Raw genomic sequence first — 5,587 nt, 5'->3', positions numbered from 1 at the left:
TATTTTGCTTTGCTGCCTCTATGCTTAAGTGCACATTTAAGATACCTACCCCAAAATGCGCATCAAAAGCATTATTTTTAACATTTATAAGGAAACTGCTCCGATAGATGCATTCAACATACCTGCACATTGGCGATACCTGCCTTAAAAATTGTGCGACTAGTATCAATTATCAATGAAAGTATTAGGTTTACCTGCACTGGCCCTACAATCACCTAATTTTACAACCTTTTATTTATTTTGCTCATCTCGCAGAACAACGAAAATGGCTATCAATTTATGTAATTATATAGATAATTAGATAACATTCGGTGAAAATTTCGCTTGCAGTAATTTCTACTTGGTAAGTGTTCCGCCAATATTTGGTTTCATAGGGATTCGGATACCTTCCTCATTGAAGTAGTAAAGAAAATTCGCTTAAGTGTCTTTTTCGGTTGCGTGCACAAGTTTTTCGTGCAAAGAAGGATGTGCAGCTAAGCAAAATATACTGTATATGTTTTTGTTGGTGGTTAAGTTTTGGGATATTAACATTCAAGCTTTCATTCAAATCTTTAATATTATATTGTTGATTAAATGCGATATACATAGGACGATTGGGAGAAATCACAACTAATAAATGTTTTTGTTGGCGGTTAAATTTTGGGATATTAACATGCAAGCTTTCATTCAAATCGTCAACACTATATTGTTGATTAAATGCGATATACATAGGACGATTGGGAGAAATCACACGTAATTGCGTCAATCCTTTATTTTACCATTATAAGGCACATGCCCTCGACCATTACCAACGCTTCACTATACATTTCTGCTTTGACTTCTATCTAGGGCTTTAAAGTGGCACAGCGCATTAGATGTAAAATATTTTCCGCCATATGGTGCTTAAATTTTTTCCATAAATTAATGGGATTTGAAAGAAAACATGTCGAATTCACGATTGCAAATAACGTCCGTAGTTGATGTGGATGAGATGAATGTACTGCATCAGCTAACGTATATTTCCAATGAATATCATTTTCCAGCAATTGTAAGTTTTGGCATGCTTCACGATATGTTGTACACACTTCGCCGCGGACTCTTCTCAAAGATATGAACGATGTCGGTCCGCGAACATTAACTTATAACAAACACAAAAAAAAGCATTCATCACTACTGGGGTGCGCTGTATAAATGCGTCCTAACGCATCTGTCGAAAACACAAACGGATGGCCTTCAACCACGGTTGCCAACTTTTGTATTCTTGAAACCGGGACGCACCATAAGTCTGTTCTTTTGCTCGCCCGCAGGTGCCCAATTAGTGTTTATTTGGTTGGTTCTCGGGCTGTTAAGAGCCACTTTGAGCGGAAAATATTTGCTTCACACTTGCCTGAAGTCGGCCGGACTATTTTTCCGGGCGAGTTGTAAAAACTGTCAAACTGCCAGAAGAAGAGGAACAGTATTAGACATTCACATTTTAGCTGCATATTGATTTCATACAATCCGTGCTACTTGCGAGACTTCGGGAATACCCTTGATATGTAACAAACGACATCAACTTTATTGCTGCATTTTTGGAAACTTTCTATTTGGAAAAACAAAACAGTGTAAAATTTCATATATAAAAATTTTCATAAACGAAGCCTCAATGATACTATTTCTAAATTACTTAAAGCATATCTATACTAAAATTGAAATAAAAATCGCATCAAATTATAGATTTCTATATATCTGTGGCCATAAACATCAATGGCCTAAGTCGAAAAACCTGAATTCGAGAAAAAACGCTTTAAAGATTTGGATTGTAATGTTAACCCAATGGGGAAACCAAAATATTTTCATCTATAACTTTTTAAATAGCCTAGGTAACGAGAAGGGAGTTTCACTTACACATGGAATAGTAGTTGCAGAATATCATAGCATATATAATTCAATTCTTCCTTAAGTCGACATAGGCGGTTATTGCTTAAGACCACAGTTATGTATGTATGTACATATGTACATTGACGCTTTAAATTATTGGCACAGGGAATTTTTTTCAATGTACATATGCTAAACATTTTTTGCTTAAAATTTTCCGCGAATTTTTTGTAAAAATATTATTCATACTAAAACAAAAAACATAAAAAAAATATCTTAACTTCCTGCAAAAATTAGGAAAATTCAATAAATTTGCATAAGAGTTGGCATTTTAGTATAACAAAGTGCCAGTTTAAAGTTAGTAAAAAATCGTGTTGATTTTTGGGAATTTCTTTGCAGGTAATTTCTTCCAAACAAAAAATTGCCGAACATACTTTGTATTTCACTCATTTTAACCGGGAAATAATTACAAATTTTGTTTTTCTATACGGCATATAGATCGATTAGTAAATAGTATATGTAAAATGTAAATATTTAAAGACTTCTAAATTTTTTACAAAGAAATGTCTAAATGTTTTTCTTGCCGAATACCGGGACATTTTGCGTCCCGGCAGGTATTGTACCGAGACCGGGACATAGCTCTTAAAGCCGGGACAGTCCCGACGAAAACGGGACGGTTGGCAACCTTGTCTTCAACTAGTGTTCCTTGTTTGCGTCGTAAGAATATTTTAGATGATTGATTCCACGTATAATATCGCGGCATTTCAGCGTAAAGCAACGTTGTAGATGGTGGACGTTCTGACCTCTGAATTGCATTATTCATTTTGAAATATACCCATTGGCCATTTTCGAGGTGGACTGCCAAATGGACCACAGTAGGATACCTTTCATTAATGGGAAATTAAAAAATTCGCCATTTCGCTTCATTGCTGCTAATATACCGTCCCAATTGGTACTGAGTTATTTCGTCGTTCGTATTTGTATCAGTAACACCGAAAACAGCCATTTCGCTTCATATTGTGACATATTTGCATATGAACTTAATTCTTTTGATGTAATTGCAGTATTCTACGTTGATATGAGCGTTAAACGCCTTAGACAATAATGGCAAATAAGGTACGACCCACCGATTGTCGACTTCAACATCCTGACTATTAATTTTCAAGGTGGTAGATTTTCCGTTAACCTCAGTAAATCGACGACGATACAACGGATGCCCATCATTTCCGGTTATAGTTTCAGCAATCAACGCCCTTGGATATCGCTTTGAACTTTTTCCGTCGATCATGCATGGCGAGTTGGGTTTCAGTGGTCCGCATGGGTAGGGTTGCCAGACGTCCCGGTTTTCCCGGACATATCCCGGTTTTAGACTATTTGTCCCGGTGTCCCGGTCCAACCTTAAAATGTCCCGGGTTTCGTTTTAGTGTCCCGGTTTTTGATTTGATTGCACAAATTTGAATAAAAGTTCAAAAATCACTACACTAAGAGAAAAAACGCTTTGTAATATTCAGAAAAATGATACGAATTCACTGAGGGAAATAACGCATAGTAAACATGAATATTTTCTATTTGATTATCGTTTAAAAATGTTCCTATTTAAAAATAGTACTTTCATAACACGCACGCGTGGTGTTGATTCAAACTCAACATTTAAATGCACATTTACATGGCTGGCTGTAGCCGAGTGCGCGAAAATGCTTGCCACAATTTGCTAATTTCCAGAGGGTCAGGGTTCAATGCCCATTACAACCAGCATGGAATTTAAATATTTTTTAACTTAATTATGAAAAAGCAATCGGTAATTGCAAATCGCTTCATTTTAATATGGGCGTATTTGAATTGAATATTTCTATACTAAATACTAAAATTTGTACACTTAAATGTATTACGAGTTGGGTTGGTGCTCTTTCATATGCGTATTTTTTTAATTCAGCACGCTTTTTTAATTCTAAACTTCTTTCTCTCAGTGCACCGGTTGAATTTGTGAAATAGTTACATTTCGAGATAGTTGAACTTTGCACAAGTTGGAGATTAGTATATGAACCTAAATACGTTCAAAATGACGTGCACAGAGTTTTACAATTATATTAAGGAAGACAGAAGTTTTGAAACAAGTTCGCAGCAACGAAAAATATGACTGATATTTTAATGTTATCTTGTACTTAATGTTATCTTGTACTTAAATGCACCATGGCATATCTAGTAATTAATCATCGACGAAAATCACATTACCTAAGATAAATGAACATAAATTAGGGACAAATCTCGAACCAGACAGAACGAAAAATGACACTGAAGATGGCACAACGCCGAAACCGGTTTGTCTGCAAACCAAACTTGACAAGGGATGACGGAAATTCGTTCCAAAATAAATCATCTTACCACCCTGTCGGAAAAATCAACCAACACCAACACTTAAATTTTTTTCTTTCATGAAACCTAGAGTACTTATAAGTACAGTGCCGTACAAAATTATTGGCTCGGAGGCCCTTTCATCAGATCACCATTTCTAATCAGTTTTTTTTTGAAAAATTTCGAAAATGTAGCTTTTGAGCCAATTAATAAAGTGCAAGTCTGAAGTTGCCAGCAAATTTCGTTGATTTTTAGCATTTATTTTTCTTGCTATATAAAAAGAATTATCGAACATAGTTTGTACGGAAGAAACTCTCAGTAAAAACAATACCAAAAATCAACTAAAATTTAATGGGCTGCAAAACTTCATTTTATAAAATTTTATAAAAAGTCTGATTAGAATGTTGCAAATTTCTATGCAAATTTATTGAATTTTCCCGAGTTTAGCACAAAGTTTAACAATTTTATTTTTATGTTTTTTCATATATTTCGTATAAACTGTATTTGTATAAAGAATAAAAAAAGGTTCATGCATTGTGAAAAATTCTCTGTGCTTTAGTTGTAATAAGTTGTTTTGTTTTGTTGGCGTACGTTATAGTGATCTCATGATCTCATGTTTTTATGTTTTTGTTTGTGTCTGTTAAAATAAATTTTCACTACATCCTTTCGCACGTCGAAATGAAAGGGAAGGGAGCGAGAGGCCCTCCCTTAAGTGCCCCGGTTTGGCTACAGAAATATCTGGCAGCCCTACGAATGGGCCATGAATCATGTTTTTTGTTACCACTGCAAACAATCCTGGATCAGCCGCTTCGTCAGGAATTTCTACTGAAATAACGTCATGAATGTCATTGGGTCTTATTTTATCAACTAACCCAATTAGAATGTGGGCATGTGGCAACCCACGTTTCTGCCACTCAACCGAGTACATCCAACAACGTTCTCGCCAAATACATGGCTATTTACAATGAAATTCATAAGTGATTTCAATTTTTGTTTAAAAACACGTGTTGTTATATGATGACGGTCTAGTGATGAGTGGCCCGGAAATAAAACGTCTTTTACCTCCTTCCATTGGAGATTACAGGTAAAAGTAATGAACAAATCTGGGCGACCGTATTGGCGAACATATGTAATCGCATCTTGTGCATATTCATGCATGTGGCGTGGACTTCCAAAGGAAGTACCAGGTAAAATCGTCATTCGGCCAACATTATTAGCATTACCGTCCATGTTGATTGCATCACAAAGGTGAATGTACTCTTCAGAAAGCAACTTTTGTTGATTCAATCTTATAAAAGTCAGGCGCTCGGTTTCGATTTTAACGTACATGTCAACGACATATTGGTGAAATAGCTTGCGACATTTCAGAAGGTAGTTATCGTCATTTTCACGAACCATC

This window comes from Rhagoletis zephyria, unplaced genomic scaffold, assembly GCF_001687245.7.
Source record: "Rhagoletis zephyria isolate East Lansing unplaced genomic scaffold, Rhagoletis_zephyria_1.1 Rzeph_scaffold_00027, whole genome shotgun sequence".
NCBI lineage: Eukaryota > Metazoa > Arthropoda > Insecta > Diptera > Tephritidae > Rhagoletis > Rhagoletis zephyria.
The sequence above is the reverse complement of the archived record's forward strand: the minus strand, read 5'-3'. Positions refer to the sequence as shown.